The 18953-nt window shown below is 46.0% G+C and overlaps 1 protein-coding gene and 1 long non-coding RNA gene across 2 annotated transcripts in view; one reads left to right on the top strand and one right to left on the bottom strand.

Annotated features, from left to right (window-relative positions):
- LOC109428421 (G1/S-specific cyclin-D2) overlaps nucleotides 1-18953 on the bottom strand; it is a 216864-nt gene that overhangs the window by 134436 nt on the left and 63475 nt on the right. The gene's annotated exons all lie outside the window — the stretch shown is intronic.
- LOC115255886 (uncharacterized) lies at nucleotides 9984-18745 on the top strand. The gene is made up of 2 exons (XR_003892382.2): nucleotides 9984-10936; nucleotides 11003-18745. It is a non-coding gene; the product is annotated as an uncharacterized LOC115255886 (long non-coding RNA).

Below are 18953 nucleotides of genomic sequence, written 5' to 3'. Positions count from 1 at the left end.
CCCTGCGGAAGCGCCGTCAGGGTTTGACTACAGAAGCTCCATTAGGAATTCTCTACAGAAGCTTCATCAAGCTTTCTCTACAGAAGCGCCGCAAAGACTATAGAAGCGACGTGCAGCTTTCCCACCAGAAGCATCATCAGAACTTCTCTACGGAAGCTCCATTAGGACTTCTCTACAGAAGCTCCATCAAGCTTTCTCTACAGACCCGCCCGCAAGACTACAGAAGCATCATATGAACTTTCATACGAAAGCGCCGTCACGGCTTCTCTACAGAAACGACACCAAAGCTCCAAGAACTTATCTGCAGTGATCAGTGGTCAGAACTCTTCCGCAGCAGTATTACTAAGGCGTCCTCTCTATGGAAGCTGTCAAGCGATCATTGCGGAAGTGTCATCAGGCTTTCTGTACAGAAGCTCCGCAAGGGCTCCTTTTAACATAAGCGGCGTCAGAGCTTCTCGATGGAACCTCAATCAGAGCTTCACTACGGAAGCGCCGCCAAGACTACAGAAGCGACGTCCAGCCTTCCCGTCGCGTCAGAAGCACCATCAGAACTCCTCTACGGAAACGTGAAAGCGCCGTCACGGCTTCTCTACAGTAGCGACACCAAGGCTTCTTGAACTTCTCTGTCAGAGCTCTTCCGCAGAAGCGTTACTAAGAAGTCTACGGAAGCCAGCAGGCCATTATTGCGGAAGTGTTATCAGGTCTTCTGGACAGAAGCTCCACAAGGGCTTCTCAACATAAGCGGCGTCAGGACTTCTCGATGGAACCACCTTTAGAACTTCTTTCCGGAAGCGCCGCGAAGACTACAGAAGCGACGTCCAGCCTTCCCGTCGCGTCAGATTCACCAGCAGAACATCTCCACGGAAGCGACGTCGCCGCTTCTCTACTGCAGCTCCATCAGGGCTTCTCATCAGAAGCGGCGTCAATGCTCTCGATCATATGAACTCTTCTGTGTAAGCGCCATCACGGCTTCTCAACAGAAGCAACAGCAAGGCTTCTTGGACTTCTCTGCAGCGGTGCTTCCAAAGCGCTTCCGCAGAAGCATTACTAAGTCGTCTCTATGGAAGCTATCAGGAGATCATTGCGGAAGTGTCATCAGGCGTTCTGTACAGTATCATCGTCAGGGCTTCTCAGAAGCAGCGCCAGGGTTTCTCGATGGAACCACCATCAGAACTTCTCTACGGAAGTGCCGTCAGAGTTTCTCTACATAAAGTCAATTTGGACTTCTCTACAGAAGCGGCGCCTAGACTTTTCGAGGGGAGCATCGTCAGAACTTTCCAGCAGAAACGCTATCACGACTGCTCTGCAGAAGCTTCATCAGGACTTTCTATGAGTGCGCCGTCAGAGCTTCTTTGAAGAAGCGTCGTCGGAGGTTTTCGACAGACGCATCATCAGAATCTCTCTGTGGAACCGCCGTCAGGGCTCCTCTACAGAAGCTCCATCAGGGGCTTCTCTATGGATGCGCCGTCAGAGCCTCTCTGCAAAAGCGCCTTCAAGGCTTTTCCACAGAAGCATCATCAGAGTCTCTCTGCGGAAGCGCCGCCATGGCTTTTTTGCAGAAGCTCCATCAGGGGCTTCTCGAACAGTTTTTTGACGGAGCACCATCAGAACTTCACAGCAGCAGCACCCTTACGGCCGCGCTTCATAAGCTCCCTCAGGACTTCTTCGTGGATGTGCCATTAAGGGTTCTAGGGAAGTAGCGCCTTCAGGTCTTCTCTAGTCAGAAGACCGGGAAGGTCTTTACAGAAGCGTCGCCAAGACCTTCTTGCGGAAACGCCGTAAGGGCTGATCTATAAAAGCAGTGTCAAGGCTTCTCTACGAAAGCGCCACAGAGGCTTCGTTAAGGAAGGAGCTTCATCAGAGTTTTTGTATAGATACGTCATCAGAGCTTCTCTATAGAAGCGCCGCCAAGGCTTCTCTACGGTTATCTACATAAGTTCTACCAGGTTTTCTCAATAGAAGCGAAGTCAGGGCTGCTTAACAGAAGCGCCAAGGCTTGTCGATTATCAGAACGTCTCGGCGAAAATACCGTCATGACTGGACTCTACGTCAGAGCTTCTGTACAGAAGCGCCACCAAGGCTTCTTTATGGAAGCCACCACGGGTTTTCTAGGGAACCTCGACCAGGGTTTCTCAACAGAAGCGCCCTCAAGAAAAGTCGCCAAGGTTTCCCTGTGCTGACACCGTCAGGACTTCTCTACAGAATCGGTATCACAGCTTCTCGACGGAAGATTCGCAAAGGCTTATCCACCTTCAGAACGTCTCTGAAGAAATGCCGTCATGGTTGTACTCTACGTCAGAACTTCTCTGCCACAAGCGCTGCAAAGATTTCTCTATGGAAGCCATCAAGGGTTCTTTACAGAAGGACCCCCAGGGCTTCTCAATAGATGCGGCATCAGTGCTGATCCACAGAAGCACCGTCAGAACTTCTCTACAGAAGCCGTCACGATTGTTCTACAGAAACAGAAGCTTCATCTGGGTTTCTCTATAGAAGCGCCATCAGAACTTCTCTTCGGAAGTCATCAAAGGTTCTCTACCTAGAAGCTCTATCAGGGTTTCCCAATAGAAGCTACGTTAGGGCTGCTCAACAGAAGCGCCCGCAAGGAAAGTCTTCTCTACAGAAGCGGTATCAAGGCTTCTCGACGGAAGATGTGTCAAAGGTTCTCTACGAAAGCGCCGTTTGGGCTTCTCCACGTACTCTACGTCAGAGCTGCTCTACCAGAAGCGCGCCAAGGCTACTCTATGGAAGCCATCAAGGGTTCTCTACAGAAGCACCACTAAGGCTTCTCATTAGATTCGGCATCAGGACTGATCTACAGGAGCCATCAAGGGTTCTATACAGAAGCGACGGAAGCACCGCCAGAATTTCTCAACAGAAACGGTGACAAGATTTCTCGATGGAAGTTTCGTGAAGGTTTCCCTACGAAAGCGCCGCGAAGGCTTCTGTATGGAGGCCATCAGGGGTCCTTTGTTGGACCGCCGTTGGGGGTTTCGATAGAAGCACCGTCAGAAATTCCCTGAAGAAACCGCCAACACTAGCCTGCAGAAGTAGTCAGAAGAATTTCGTTGCGGAACCGCGATTACAACTTCTCGAAGGAAGTACCGCCAGGGCTTCTTTGTCAAGGCTTGTGGCGGAAGACGTCAAAGATTCTTGAAGAAAGCTTGCAGTGTCACAATTCGCTGCATTGAAGCTTCCGGGAAAGTAACCACAGATAACCTGTCAATAAGGTTTCCATCGAACCACTGACAGAGCTTGTTGAAAAGCTTTGTCAGGCCTCCCGAAGTATCCGTTTCAAAGCTTTTAGACCAAACCTGGGCTTCTGGGAAAGCCATACCAGGGTTTCAAAATAAGCTGTTTTAGGGCTTCTGAAGATTTCCATTTCAGACACTCTAGAGAAGCAGTACCCTGATACCTGCTGAGGAAGATGTATCAGGACTTCTGCAGAAGCCATACCAGGGCCTTTGTGGAAGCTGTGGCAACGCTTTTTTAGAAGCCGTGTCAAAACATGACAGGCAGCCCTATCAGGGCTACTTTGAAAGTTGTATCAGAGCTTCAATAGGCCTTTTCATTTGACAGGTTTGTGTATGCCATTGTTTACAACAGCCGAACATAGGTGCAAACACAGGACAGTCATTTTCTTAAGGAAACTGTCAGACTCCAAAAACTAGCTGATTTTGAACGTCTTGTGAATAGGCCTATGGCTGAATAAGGCCTTTTAGAGAAAAAGGTTTCTAGAGAAGCCGTGTCCAAACATCACAAGCAGCCGTATCCTTGGCCGTATCGGGGCTACTTTGAAAGTTGTATCAGAGATTCAATAGGCCTTTTCTTTTGACAGCTTCGTGTATGCCTTTTCCAAGTAACAATGATTGCTGGATAACAGCTTATTCAGACAAAACTTTTAAAATGAAGCTAAGGGACGGTTTATTCAGCCGTTGTACAGCAATAATGTTTATTTGGTTGTTTACAACAGCGGAACAAAGGCGCAATCTCAGCACTGTAATTTTCATAGGGAATCTGTCAGACTCCAAAAATTAGCTGATTGTAAACGTATTGTGAACAGGCCTATGCTGCCGTTCTACGCATAGTTGTCCCATGTTATATGGGATTCCCATATAACATGGGACAATTGGGCATAGAACGGCAGTATGGCTGGATAAGACCTTTCAGAGAAAACGTGTCATTGGACTTCTAGAGAAGCCATATCGGGACTTCTAGAAAGACGTTTTCAGTTACCGCCAGAAAATTACCATGGGCAAAACCCCGAATATAATACTTAGAAATGAATTCAGTTCAACAGAAAAGCTCTCAAGGCTTCTACGGAACTCAGGGCTGTACCAGGCCTTTTAAGGAAGCCTTATCGAAGCTCCTCGACAAATTCTGCGAAAACTTTGCAAAATAGCTTTATCAAGGTCACTATAAAGAAGCCGCGTCAGACGTTCCAGAGCAACACGTGCCTGTCAAGATCTTTTCATGTGAACCGCTTCGCCCCAAGGCTACTACGATCGAGCAAACCAATCCAATCAAAGTTTAAAATCGAAGAAATGAGGCGAAACTTTTCCAATTATCCGGAATCTGCTGGAGATCAGGATTATGAATGAAATCACGCAACGTTTTGCTGAGATTGATGATGATCGCGCCGCGTTGACAGCCTGTGAACTTCCAATAAACAATAATAGAGACATGTCCGCGCACCTAGGTATAGAAGATCCGGGCCTCCTTCAGGGCAAACCATTCGCCGCCGAACAATCCATGACAAAATGAATACCCTATTAATGTAATGAACCTGTGACGGTGCCGGTCATTCATCAATCAAGCTCCACAGTCGTCACACCACCGCCATCGTGGCATAATAGAGGTTATGTTAGAGGTAAGGTAGTCTATCAAAAATCGCTTAATCTTAACGCGATGCTACGACGCGCGTCAAGAGCAAGGAGGAGCTCTGATTCAAGAAGTAATTCCGGTACGCACGAACTTGTTACCTTGACATTGGAGCAATCAAGCCACTGCCGTGGCCAACTGCGATGCTTGGGATCGGCGGCAACTTCAGTCAGCCGAATCACCCTCTGGGTCCTTTTTATGGTTGTTCTCAATCTAGCTAGGAGGTACATGTGCGCCGCGTACGGTGGGTAGTCGAACTCGCCCTCTGGGTACGCACTTTTCGCCGTGTTTATCACAACAATGCGAGCACGGCGAGCACTGAGCCGGGCGGGGAGTCGTTTTGTTTTTATTGTCCGTAAAACACTGGCGTGGTGAATAAGCCGGTTGATGAGTGGATGTTGTTTTTGTTGTTGTGGAAACAATCCTAGCTAGCCAGCTAGCGGCGACGGAATGTTGTGAATGGAATCTGACAGTCGTTTCCGCAATCGGAGTAGGCCGAAATTGCTAATTATACCAGCAATTATACCAGATATTTTAAGGCCTTTTCTTGTGTCATCACAAAATGGCTTCTTCAGAATCATCATCCAAATTCAACTTTACACAGTATTGCACTAATACACTTACGTAAGAAAATCGACGCTTACCTTTTCTCTAAAATTCTCCATTTCACGCAAAATATTTGGAAAAGAAATATAGAACACACTATTCCAATTAAAATTCTCTTTCGAACTATCTATGCCACAAAGAAATATTTTCACTCAAACTTGAAAATTATACAAATTTGTCTCAACCGCACCAAGAGTTCGATGGCAATGTTTACCACCCACCACAGTACAACGACGACGGGAGCAGCGCGACGCGACGGTGCCGTCTGGCGCACAATCATCGATCATTGAACGCAGTGATGTCGATCTTGCGGGCCAATTCATCAATAAAATCAATCAAAATCATTGAAATAGTCAATTCAAATTTATCGATTATACGTCGTAAAATCGAAAACTATTCTTCGAATGATTATTGTTGTAATTTGAAGCACATATGATAGTAATAAAAGCAAATAATTTTTATTTGTGAAATCTCCTCCACACTGTCCGCCAACACTGCTGCTGCTTGTAAACATCAACAGCGGAAGAGCATACTAAAAGTATTCGATAATTTTTAGCTTATTACATATAAAATTCGGTGTTTTTCGTAATATTGAGACATGTTTCATTGTTATTTAGCAAAACAAAGAAGTCTACTGCTTGAATTACTTTTAAATGGTTAACAATCTTGAAATGTTTACATTGGCAGAAGCGAGACAAAGAGGTGCTATTTTTGTTTGTTTGTTTATAGAACAAATGTAAAAAGGCAACACCACTACTGTTGAGCTCGATGATTGTTAGAAATAAGAATCGAAAAAGAAGAGCTGAAATAGGAGTGATACGGGGAGTCACCTTAATCACAATGAGATTTACATTGTTTATGTCATATTTACAGATCAAACATGGACCAATGAAGGACTACGATACGGTTTGTCTTGATTTTGTATGGTAACAATCAAGATCAACAAGTCTGACATAGAAGTGCAAACGTCAAATTAAAGATTTCCTGTCATCCCCGTAGTTCCAATCGAGCAGGAGACCTGTCAAATCGACTAGGATGCTTCGCTTTGGTTTACTCGAGACACTTCAATCTTCAAGATCTGCCAGACAAACTGATCTAATCTGTCATTTCCACGGAAGAACTTTTAACTCTCCTAAGATCATGTTGTTGCTGTTGTTAGTGTTCAACCAATATTCCAAATAGGCTTTTTTACAATACTTTTGAAACATTTATTTGACAGTTATTCTAAAGAAATGACAGCTCCGTGTCCGTGTTCAACAGTAAACAGTTGCTCCTGCAGACCTGTCAAATGAAATAATGGCGTATTGACAGGTAAACAAAGGCAGACACCGAGACACTTTTTTGTGATGATTCATCCGTTTTAACAACAAAGAAGCGAAAGGATACACGCAGACAAATTAACCAGCTAAATTGGGCAATTGAAGTTGTCAGTGGTTGTCATAGCGAGCGTGGGTAAGCCCAAGTGAGTCTGTCGCCGGAGGCCCATCGACAGACGGCGACGGGACGGAGAGATGCGGCGATGACAGACAGACATCATGACGTCGACGAGGACGCCCGGGACGGAGCGGAGAGGCATCCTCCTTCAGGGGCAGTACATCCGACCGACGCAAAATCCGATAATTAACATGTTGTTAAAACAAATTAAATTGTTGCAGCGCTGGAATGAGATCATCCTGATGTGGTCTGGCAGCGAGCTGGTGGTTGGTTGGTAAACAAAAGGAACTGTCTGCGACGGATGAAGACGGTGCGTCCACGTCCATCCAAGCAAGCGGCGACGACGACGCGTTGCATCACATAAAATGTGACATTTGCACACACGAACATCAACAACAACGAGCAATAAGAAGCCTACTGCGATTCGATCTGAGGACCAAAATCGAGGCGTTAGGAATAAGAAAATGAATGAATGAATCCTTATGAGTCGTCGTTGTCCGCAGGAATGTGGGAACCGCCGGATTCGTTCCGGGGCGGTTTGTTTATGTGTACACATTGTGGTGGTGTCGCTCAAGGGTTTGTCATCGTGTCCATCACAAGCTCGGCGAATGGATGGATGGTTGTGTGTTTGCACATGTACACACAACTCTCGTCGCCGTCGTTGTCGAGAACCTGGCGAGGATCTTTGTGTCTGCGCGCTGCTAAGTAGGCGATGGACGAACGGGTGGGAGAGAAAAGGACGAGAAAGAAGGTGCGAAAGCATGAAATTGACGGCTGGGTTCTTGGGAAAAACAACAACACTTGGTCCGACTTGGCAAGACCCTGGGCGGTCTCCTGATGTGCTGCGCTGAGCTGTGACCAACGACGATGACGGCGAGAGAACTTTGTGTGTCAACAGACGGCGATTTCTAGGAATTTCTCAAGGGTTTCCCTTGCTTGTCGTCTGGGACTGACTATGAAGCGAGTCCGTCTCCTGATGAAGTGAAATTTCAATCGTGGCGGCAACATTGTGTTCGAAAGCGGATCAGATGTTCTGGAGGTTTAAAAAACTCGAAAATTATTGATCATTTTTGCAGTTACGCAACAAGTAACGCATCACGAAAATAGGTGAACTTTTTTCTCAGTGTATGTCTATTGTTTTCGATCGAAGTTGGCAACCGAGCACAGGGGTGCCAAATGTGGAAAAGCGTCTTCATTCTTCACGGTTTGACACGGGTCATTTTGACAGTTCTACAGTAGACGTTCGATCAGTGCAAACGGTTTAACTGCAATACGCTTTTTCATGTGACAGGTCCATCTATGAATTTGTTTATAAAAGTAGAACTACACGGATCTGTCATCTCTATAGAAGAACTGTCTAACACCTGAAAAATCAGCTGATTTAAGACGTCAAATGAAAAGGCCCATGCTTTTTAACTGCAAGTAAGTGCAAATTAGCAGTTATCGCACCGCCAAAAGTCAAAATGGTGCGCTATGTTAGTCCAATTGAACAGTCGGATGAAGTTCACATTCATTTTACGCCAATTAATGGTTTGTTGACATTTGTCAGGTGTTGCAGTTATTCCACTTTGTTCGCTAAGTGAAACATAGACTTGTTGCATCAAGTGTTGCAATTATCGAGCGTTTACTGTACATGAGTAAGACAAAGGCAGCCATTATTTTTCAGAGGGATGACAAAGGCCCAGCATTCGAATTAACATGGCGTCCAATGTTTTCATTGTTTACTTCGTGGCAAAAACTAGCTTGATGCCTCGACACTGCCTCGCTGCGACGTATAAAATTATGCAATGTGATAAACAACGAGAGACATTGTCTGTGGAGAGACTATTATCAAAAATCAAGGGAAATGGCACTTCTTTTATTAACCGTAAAAAGTCATATTCATCCGTTTCTATTCGTTGCTCAAGCCCGGTGCAGAATTGGTACGTTGCGGCTGTGTTTACGACAGACAGAAACCTGAAAGTTTTCCCATTGATTATCTGTCAAACTTCTGTCAACGGAACGCAAACATATCCATTGTACTGGGCCTTTATCGCTGCTAACCGAGCAGAAGTTAAACGCGGTTGACGACAGATAGAGGCGGATAAATGAGGATTTTTCGGTTTGTAAAAGAAGTGTCATTCCCTTTCCCAAAAAAACAACAATTTCGTTTGAAATGTAAAATTTCTGAGAAAGGCACTAGCAATACACGAGCCGTGTACCAAAAAATCAGGAGCAAGTAAGGGTAAATCGATCAGAAAGTGTCGAAAACAATGATGGTAAATGCGACCATGTACCGTATTTGACAGCCGTGTCACCCTTCTGTTATTTTTATCCTTTTCCCAGTTATGCATCTGTCAAAACCCTCAAAAAAGACAGATACATAACACCTTCATTATGTCGAAATCACTCAAAGGGGCTCGTTTCCTCTTTCAAAATTTTAAGTTAAAATTAACAATAACAATAACAATAATAACCTCTTCACCTTTCAAGCAGGTTCACAATCCTCCAAGAAATGTGACAAACTTGCAATATATAACATGATGCCAAGTGAGCCCTTCTGACAGTTATAATCGCGAAAGTTGAAACAGCAAAATATACCGCTGCGGTGTCCTTGAATGAGACAACAAGAGTACTTGACTTTGACAGCAGCCTTGCCTTGTAATTTCTGCCTAAATTTTCGAATTCCGATGGAAAATCTCGAGATCGGAGTTCGATCCATTGCCAAGTTAGCTCTTCTGGAAGTTAGTAGCATCCGTCACAGTATTTAACTGCGTGATTGCCAATAGGCTCCTAAAATCCTATCGGGATTCTTGTTTTAAATCACAATATATGGTTCAAGAGTATATATTTTCTCATTTTTTGACGTTTTATTAATCGTAGTTGAAAATATATAATTTTTATTTTTTTAGTCTTTTGTCTCGTCCCTAGCTTATAACACATACTTTGAGTGATTTTTTTTCACCGTGTATGTCAGATGGACTTATCCACCGATGAACCAAATTCATCGCGGTCCGAGAATTTTGACACTAGAGCGGGGTCTGTTCCAATAAGAATCATCCAATTCTGATTGGAACGGCCCCGCTCTAGTGTCAAAATTCTCGGACCGCGATGAATTCGATTCATCGGTGGATAAGTCCATAGGAACATTTTTGAAATCCCAGTGCGAAAAATGTCGAGCTCAGTCACACAAGGTTTATCTCAAATGTCAAAGTAGAACTATTTACCATATTACTTATTTCGAATTTTCTCATTATTCCTTTGTTTTTCAAGTTCGAGTAAAGTACAATTCCTATTAGAATACCATGCTTGATCGTATTATTCAATATAAGCGAGATTTCGTCTTTAATTTTAGGACCCTATTCTAAGTTAGCCCTTTTGACAGCCATGGTCGCGACTGTGGAGACGCTCGACACTACAGCGCTGTTGTGACGTAACGTCAAGAAGATTCCGCATCCTTTCCAGAGATTTCGGATACAGAAAACGAACGCTCGAAGCGCATCGATTGTGCCTCGCCGCTGCACACGCAAAAAAATATTCCCGTTAGATGTACGTGAATCTTCACTTGAACTGAAAATTGCTTTCCTTATTTCCAAATTATCTGATTCCAATAAAAGCCACTAATTATTTCGTTATTACTACGTGATATTCCTATTCGAGCCACATGCCATCATGTCTATGCTACGTGATTTGTCACGTAGGTATTGTTTCATATTGTCATTACGTGACTTTCCAGTGTGAAAAAAACTACCAAAAATCAACATGGCGCTGAACTTCCTCCCAGACTTAAATATTCCTCGCGATTTGCTGGTTATTTTTAAACTTAAGTGTCTGAAATTAATCGTAATGTACTTTCAAAAGAACAAATTCAATTATTTTAAAGTGTTATATTGGATTGCACGAACTGGTGACGCTTTCCCTGCAAGATTTGAAGGAACACCCCTGGGAATACCTAAAGCTGATGCAATCAGATGTTGATTACGAAAATACGGACATGAACATCTTTTTTACGCGTATCAGCTCATAGAGGAAACAAAACGTAAGTTCTTTGGCGTAAATATTCAGGTTTCAATTAAATAAACCTTTTATTACTTTCTATTTACAGGAAACACAGAAAGTACAACTGTTGTAAACAACAGCATCCGGTTTGGAGGGACATTTCTAAACTCTCATTGAGGTCGTTCTGCAGGAATTCCAACCTGAAATGGAGAAGTGAACACGTAGCTGGAGGAAGAACTACGTGAAAATAGTATGGTTGTCGAAGATAGCCAACCTCCAAGGGTCCAACGGAAGAAGGAAGGTTACACTCGCCGTCAGTCCCTCCGAACAAATGTATTGGTTTCATCAAAAAATGTTATTAATCATGAAAAACAGTTTGAGTATTTTAATAAAATAACAAATAAATTACGAAAACTCCGATTTTGAAGCGAATAAATAATACACAAGAAAGCATTACAACTCACTGAATAATCATCTAAGGATCACAAGTAATATCATGGAAATGCATTTAAAGTTTATCAACAAAATCCAATGTAATGTATTAAAATTTCACGTAATTATCATCTGACAGCTGCAGGTAATAAACTACAAAATCACGTTATTATTATCTGGCAACTGTATATAATGAACCAGAATCTGGCTGGCTTTGCTTTACTGGACTCCCCAGTTAGTTTTACGTGAAAAGTACTGTGGAAAAAATCTATGTATGCTTTCACGTAAACCTAAGGTGAATATTTTTTTGGGTGCAAGACAACCATCATCGGAATGCGTTTTGTCTGGCACACGGTGGACCTGTCATCACCGCGGCATTGTTTTTATTAGCATTTCGCGTGTTTTGGGCAATGTTACAACGAGGATGGAATCAAAGCAGCCCTTGTTTTGGCGGTGGCACCCTTCACCCTTTCCACGCCGTCTATTATCGTTTTCGCTTTATGTTTTTGTGTTGTTGGCGACAAAAGGGAAAGACAGTGCTGTTATCATTGTTTTACGTGATGGGCGGAAAGCGGTGTGAAGTGCGTCATTGAGATGAAAATAAAAGGACTTAACGAGCGGTTTTGGCCGCAAAAATCAAATATATTGACTACGAAATGACGTTAAACTTATCGTGTAACTGTCAAACAACAACAATAACAACAGTAAATGTACATAATATCGCACTTTCCAATACAGTAGACGTTCGCTCGGTGCAAACGCTTTAACTGCAATGCTTTTTAACAGCAAGTCCGCTAAGTGCAACAATTTTGCAGTTATCGCACCACTATCCGTCAAAATGAAATGTCAACAGCGATGCGATGTTTTTCGCATGCACTTTTGTTGCAATGCGATGTTTTTCGTATGCACATTGGTTGCATTCTGCAGCAACTGACAGTTACGTGACGTCTGTCAGTTGTTGCAGTTATCGAATTTCATTCGGTAAGTGGAACGTAAACATGTTGCACTTATCGAACGTCTACTGTATCGGATTTGCGTGTTTTGACAGTTGACCGATCGGATTGATGATCGATCCTTTGGAAGTGCATCGATTGAGCCTCGCCGCTGTGCGACAACGCGACATCCATCGGAATGCGTTTTGTCTGGCACGGCACGTCGGACCTGTGTCATCACCGCGGCATTGTTTTTATTAGCATTTCGCGTGTTTTGGGCAACGAGGATGGAATCAAAGCAGCCCTTGTTTTGGAGGCAGTGGCGAAGAGGGCGGCGGCTGCGCCCTTCGCCCTTTCCAAGCCGTCTATTATCGTTTTTGCTTTTTTTTTGTTTTTTTGTTGTTGGCGACAAAGGGGAAAGGCAGTGCTGCTGTCATTATTTTACGTGCAAGGGGGAGAGCGACGTGAAGTGCGTCATTGGAATAAAAATACAAAGAGCTTAACAAGCGCTTTTGATCTTTTCAATGATGAAAAACTGATCGATTAACTGTCAAACAACAAAAACAAAAGCAGTTAAAGTAAATGAAACCACTCGATCTAATATCGGATTTGCGTCTTTTGACAGTTGACCGATCGGATTGATGATCGATCTGATTGAACGACTGTCGAATCGGATGACAGTTCGCATAGTGACAGTCAAAGAGACAGTTGATCGATATTGTCGATCAACTGTAAAACGGCACAGCGTAGACGTCAGAAGTTTTGAATCCCGACATCGTCAGCCGAAGGAATTTTGACATAATCGAACCTCTGACGAAGGGAGGGGGGCGCATTTCACCCCGCCCGTCCCAATCGTGATTCCGATTAGAAGCGCGCTGCAGAGGAATGAAGAAGGAAGAACCGGTCGCACGAGTTGCTGCCGCTGCTGCAACTCGCCATCATGCGAGCTTTGTTGTTTGCTGCGGCGTATGAATTTATTTGTATGTATTATTAAACGAAAACAATGCTATATCGACACATGACTTGCGCGGTGGTACAAGGGGAACCCGGGAACGATTTCGCAAATTTCTCCAGAACTGCGGGGCCGGCGATCCGACGAAGTACCGCCGTAGGTTCGGATTAAGCCGCGCCGACCGGCCGATCGCGAGCAGCTCGACGCAATTGGTATTCCGCTCGCAAAAACGCATTTTGCCGAATCTGATCGTCTTGTTTTGGCTTCGGCCTGCCAGCAGACTTAGACGAAATTCCGAAGGCTTCCTGTCCCTACCGATCGCGTCCCGGTTCTTCCGCGCATCCTCTCGCATCGCCATAGGAATGCAACTTTTATCAGGACCGAAAGCGGCGGGTTCGAAAATTGATATTCGGTAATTTTATGCCTCAGTTCGCCGCCCGTCCGTCGATCGCGCAGGCAGACGACAGCGACGATCATCGAAGTCGGCGGCGACGGCGACGATCGAGTGGTACGTGCTGCAATTTCGGCCTGCTACGAACCCGGGGGATCGTTCCCGGTACGGGGTGCGCGACGCGGGATCAGGACCCCGAAAAATATAACGACACCGCAGCACCGCGCGCCACCTTGGCCTTGACCACGATCACTGACATTCGCAATAATAGGATCGTGCGAAGCGGTGCTGGCCTGGCAGGCAATCCGGTTCTCTACCACCACCCTGCCTAAGCAAGCAGCTGGTGAAGAGGCTCACCACTTGAAGTAGCTCGTTCGTAGCCAGCCAAGAGCCGAGCGTCAATCACTGCCACCGGTTGTTGGACGACGTCCTCGCCTTGTGTATTCGTCGTCTCGTCGTCCGCTCCCCGAACGATTAGTCACGATCACGATCTATACGCGCTTTCGCGCATAGTCAAAATTCCAAGGGAGGTCGATCGGTCGGCCCGCTGCCAGGCCGATCCTAGTCGAACGCCGCTCGCGCTAGAACGGCGAAAACGTCCGATCCGACGCGATCGCGCCCGACCGATCGGACGATCATGCGAGGTGCGATCGGCGTTGCCGCAGGCAACCGAATCGCGCTTAATCATAGGATTTTTATGAATGAAGCATTAATTCTCATCACTTAGGACCCCCATCCATGCCGCGCCGCGCTGCGACGATCGTTCGGCGCGTCTCCTCGGTTGCTGCGCCCCTTCGCGATCGCTCGCGCGATCGTGCCCTCTTGCTGCTTGTTGGGCCCCTGCTTCGCGCAATTCGCTTTTGATTATTCAATTTGGACCTCTGGCTCTGGCTGACTGGGTCTCGCTCTCTCTCTTTCTCTTTTATGCTGCTTCTTCGGGGAGCGATCGCGACGATCGACGACTGGCGAAGCCGGCGACTGGTGGTGCGTAAGCTTGGCCTTTTTTCCTGCGCGATCGCTTTTGTATTACTTAATTGTAAGCGATTATTACTATTATTATCGAGTGCCCCCTCTGTGCCGTGTCCCGTCCCGCATTTAAACCTTCGCGATCGCCATAGAGGTAATGAGGGTCTGTGCGGAATGTTATTTGGTGGGACCCCAGAGGGTGATCGCGCGAGAGCGAGATCGACGGCGATGGAATGTGCGTTCCGAGCCGAGGTCTTTGCGATCGCGGTATTGGGTAATATTCAAATTCGATCGAGAGGGACACGGGGCAGCCGCGACAGGACGGGGACTGGAGGGTCTAAAAGTGGCACCACATGAACAGGGGCTTTTTGTTTCTATTATGCGATGAAACAACAGCGGATGTGACTCGTTACAATTGGAGAATGGTATTTCGAGCGAACGACGGGCGGCGTAGTACAAGATCCTTCAGGCACGATTCCGGCATTTCGGGCAAGGTCGCTTGATTTGCGTGAGATCACCAGCGATCGGATGGCGATCGAGTAATTATCGTCGGATGTGGGCATTGGTAGATCAGATCGAAGATCCCAATCAGTAGGCGGAGTTCGAATCGAAGGCGGCTTATTTTGAAAAGTCGTGGGCGGCTCTTCAGCCGCCTGTCAAACTGTGCAGTGTTGCCAAACTGCGCAAACGTCAACATCGCACGAAATTTTCGCTTTTCGACGAACTACAAATCTCAGCCTACTGTGCCCGCAAAAAAAAGCTGCAATAAGCGCTTCCAACCAGCTCCTACTATCAGCTACGTTATTTACTGCTCGTGGTGATGATTAGGCGTGGCAGGAATAATATATTTACATTGAAACAGCTGATTGGCGCCGCTGCTGCCGTAGCCGGCAGAGCCGCTAGTCGTCATCCGTCGGTCGTTTTCTACAATGTTTGCCGGCGGGAGTTAACCCTTTGACCTCCGCGCAACGCCATTCATCACTGCCTCGATCGATCAGCCGTTCTCGGTCTCTGAGAATTAATCAATTTCGGATGAATCTTCCAGGAATTTGACCACCACCGCGTCATTCGCCGCGGTTGTGGCTTCGACTTCAAGGGCCTTCAATTACGCCTTCCAAACGGCCAGACGACAGGGTCGAGCTGATGCTCAAGGTCATGACATGCCTCGATCACCAGGCGGCGATCATCCGAGAACGGCAAGCAGTCGCCGCGCAGTAGTCGCTGGGTGGTAATTGCCAACGTCTGGATGACGTCTGTGTGAGGGCCGCCTTTAATTGAGCGAGAGGAGGAACATTCCTTCGAACAAGCGCAGGATCAGGACGAGTGACAGGACCGGGCACAGGAAGTCGCGGGAAAGCCGCGAAGAGAAACATGCTGCTGACATTCGTGGGAATGCGAGGACCTTGTTTTGTGCGCCTCGGAGAGATTAAGGAGCCGGTTTTGCGCCACCCGAAATTTACCTGGCAGCGCGAAGTGCGCAATGCAAATTCGGGATAAGCCGGATGATAGGGTTACCAATCTAGATTGAAGAGTTTTTGCGAAACTGTTGGCGTTGATTCAGCGGCGACACAACGCTGCCGATTTTGACAGATGGCACGAACTCGCGTCACCATGGTAACCCTAATCGCCAATGTACACACAAAAATTCGGCTAAAAAATGAACAACTCTTGCGGAGGAGAATTCCGCAGTTTTGCCGCGGCATACTGCGATCAAATTCGGTTTCTTCCGTCTCCTCCTCCGACCGATAAGCGAACGGTTCGGGCGATCCCTTTAAACACGGCTTTCGCTCTCAAGTAACCGGGAAAATAATATATGGATGTTTCACTGCTTGCTTCTTCCGCTTCTTGTCGACGGCGAGCACAGAGCAACGTGTAATCCGTGCAGTCCTTTTGGACCGCATGACGACGAAAAGCAAACCATGGTTTAAAGTTTCATCCCAATCAACAACAAACAACAACCTTCGGTCGATCGGTTGGTCGGTCGGTTGCTTGGATGCCCTCGGCCGAACACATTTGAATGTTTTTGTCCGCCCGGCCCGTTCCCGAATCCTTTTATCTTGACGCGCGACGCGACACGAACGAGCCGAACGAACGAACGAACCAAAGAAGGAATGCCAAAGATTCGCGATAAACTTCGAAATTTCGATTCTTGGAATTTTTTCGCCGGTCGTCGTCGCGCATCGCAGCAGCCCGGGACTAAGACGACGAAATTTGAGAGATTTTTTCGGCAATCGCGGTAGACGGGTTGCGTCGCTTCACCCTCATACGAGGAGATGCGCGGGGTCTTATTGTCTTGTACATCATGAGCCGAAGCCGTGTGGGTCACGAAGTTGCATAATTAAGTGAGGTTAGACCCAAGGATTTTCTTCTTCCTTTCAATCGACCAAAAAATTGAAAGAGAAAACATTGGAAAAAAGCATATTGATCCACCTAGCGCTGATAGTGTCTTTCCTGTTACTTTTATTTATCAAATTTTAACTTGTGAGACTTCGTTTACAGAGCTAAATTTCAAAACATGATTTTTGAAGTGAAATTAAACCCTTTCGGTACAGCTTTGCAGCACGAGAAAGCCGAAAACGATTCGGTGAAATTTGAAACCGTCGATCACCGAAAGTTTGACGAAGCCCTTTCGCATCCGACACGAAGCTGTTGTTGCATCACTTCGTTGGGTTTCGTTTGCGTTCGGCGCGGCGCTTTCATTCATAAAAAAGTGAGAGTCACTCAAAATTCTCGGGCAACTAGATTGGGTTTTAATGGCCGGTCGCTCGTCCGTCAATCAGTTCAAGCCCAAGCCGCCTACTCTGTGTTTGCGTTGATCTTTAGAGAGTGTTCCCTTTGTGGTGGATCGAAGGAATGCGTTTTGGGATCGATTCCTGGAAGGTTCCGTTCTTGAGTTTTTTTTTTAGAGAAGAACCCTTCGAATGACTCGTCTGGTCAATTTTCCATAAAAACGAAGATCTCACACCCAAATGATTCAAGTCCCCGCACTGAAAACTGTCCTGTAACGATTTCTGATGAATTTTGCGCGCAAGGAGCGCCTTCCTTTAATACGGGAAAGGTGCGTCCACAAAAGTGCAATCTTATCTGTCAGCTCTAATCTTCATTCGTGACTTTAACATTTTCTCACTCTCGCGTCGGGCGCTTCCAGTTTGCTCTCTCTCTCTCTCCCGTTCAGTGAGTTGATAAATTACGGTAATAAAAATTACTTTTTTTGTGTTGGTATTATTTATTTACCTCCGCGGCGACACGATCTTTTGAAAAGCTCATCCGAAGAGAGGTGCATCATTCTCACAAGACAGCGCACCGGTGCAGATTAGATCTGACATTTTCCACCAACAAAAATGTGAAATTGAGAACTCTCAAACAAAACATTCCAGGTCGTAAAACTTCCCAAACCCGACGAAAAAAAAAATAACAAACGAGTGTTTAGTGATTGATTGTTGCTGATTAGATGCTGGCAACCGGCGCAAGATGGCGTGGGATCATCAAAAACCTCATTCCGAATGATCCGGAAAAAATGAAGTCACACACAAATAAAGCAATAAAAAAACTCTGCTGGAGAAGCCGACGATTCATGTTCTCACCCTGCTGATCACTCACCGTTCACGGGAACGATCAATCAAAGGTGGCTATGACCCAACACCGTTAAATCGAGCGCTCCTTCCAGGAATTGACCGATTTCCAGCGAGAGGAGAGAGGTGCGAGAACGATCGCACATCGGAATCGCGGGGTTGCTTTGATTTCCATAGCCATTTCGCCCTGTTCCACTACTAGCGATGCATTTGGATCTGTCAATCTGACACTTGCGCAATCCGCGCTGATCGGCGATCGCGAATTCTTCCCTGGTTGCAAGTCGCTGCCGCTGCAACAAGATCCATAAATTATTTCTAATTGGCACATTCCTTCCGAATCATGTTGACTGCTGCAGTGTCAGAACAAAAGGTCGAAAAAAAAACGCGAAAACATCTGATAAGTCAAAAACTTGTCCGCTTCGGCCCTTTCTTCTTTTCGCCCAGCCCACTACGATCGATGGCGACGCCACGGAACGACGGATCGATCGATCCGGCTCTCTCACAGTTTCGGAAACAAGAAATTGACCACCGAAAATGGCCCATTTAACTAACGCGAGCCGAGGACGCGGATAATTTATTCGTCCCTCACGAGGGACGCGAGGAGTGCGAAAAGGGCGAAGCGAAAGGGGCGAAATCAACTTACTGTAAACTCGCAAGATCACTTGCACGGAGCGCATTCCTTCGACTCCCCATCAGGGTTGAAGCTGTGATGGTGACAAGTGCAGCAACGAACTGTCAAAAAGAGCTTTTGAAGTCGAAGTTGAAGAGTCCGAAGTGTGATGCAGCGGGATCGAAGCAGTCTTCTGTTCTGC

Source organism: Aedes albopictus, chromosome 1 (genome assembly GCF_035046485.1).
Source record: "Aedes albopictus strain Foshan chromosome 1, AalbF5, whole genome shotgun sequence".
NCBI lineage: Eukaryota > Metazoa > Arthropoda > Insecta > Diptera > Culicidae > Aedes > Aedes albopictus.
This window is presented reverse-complemented; position numbering and strand designations above follow the sequence as displayed.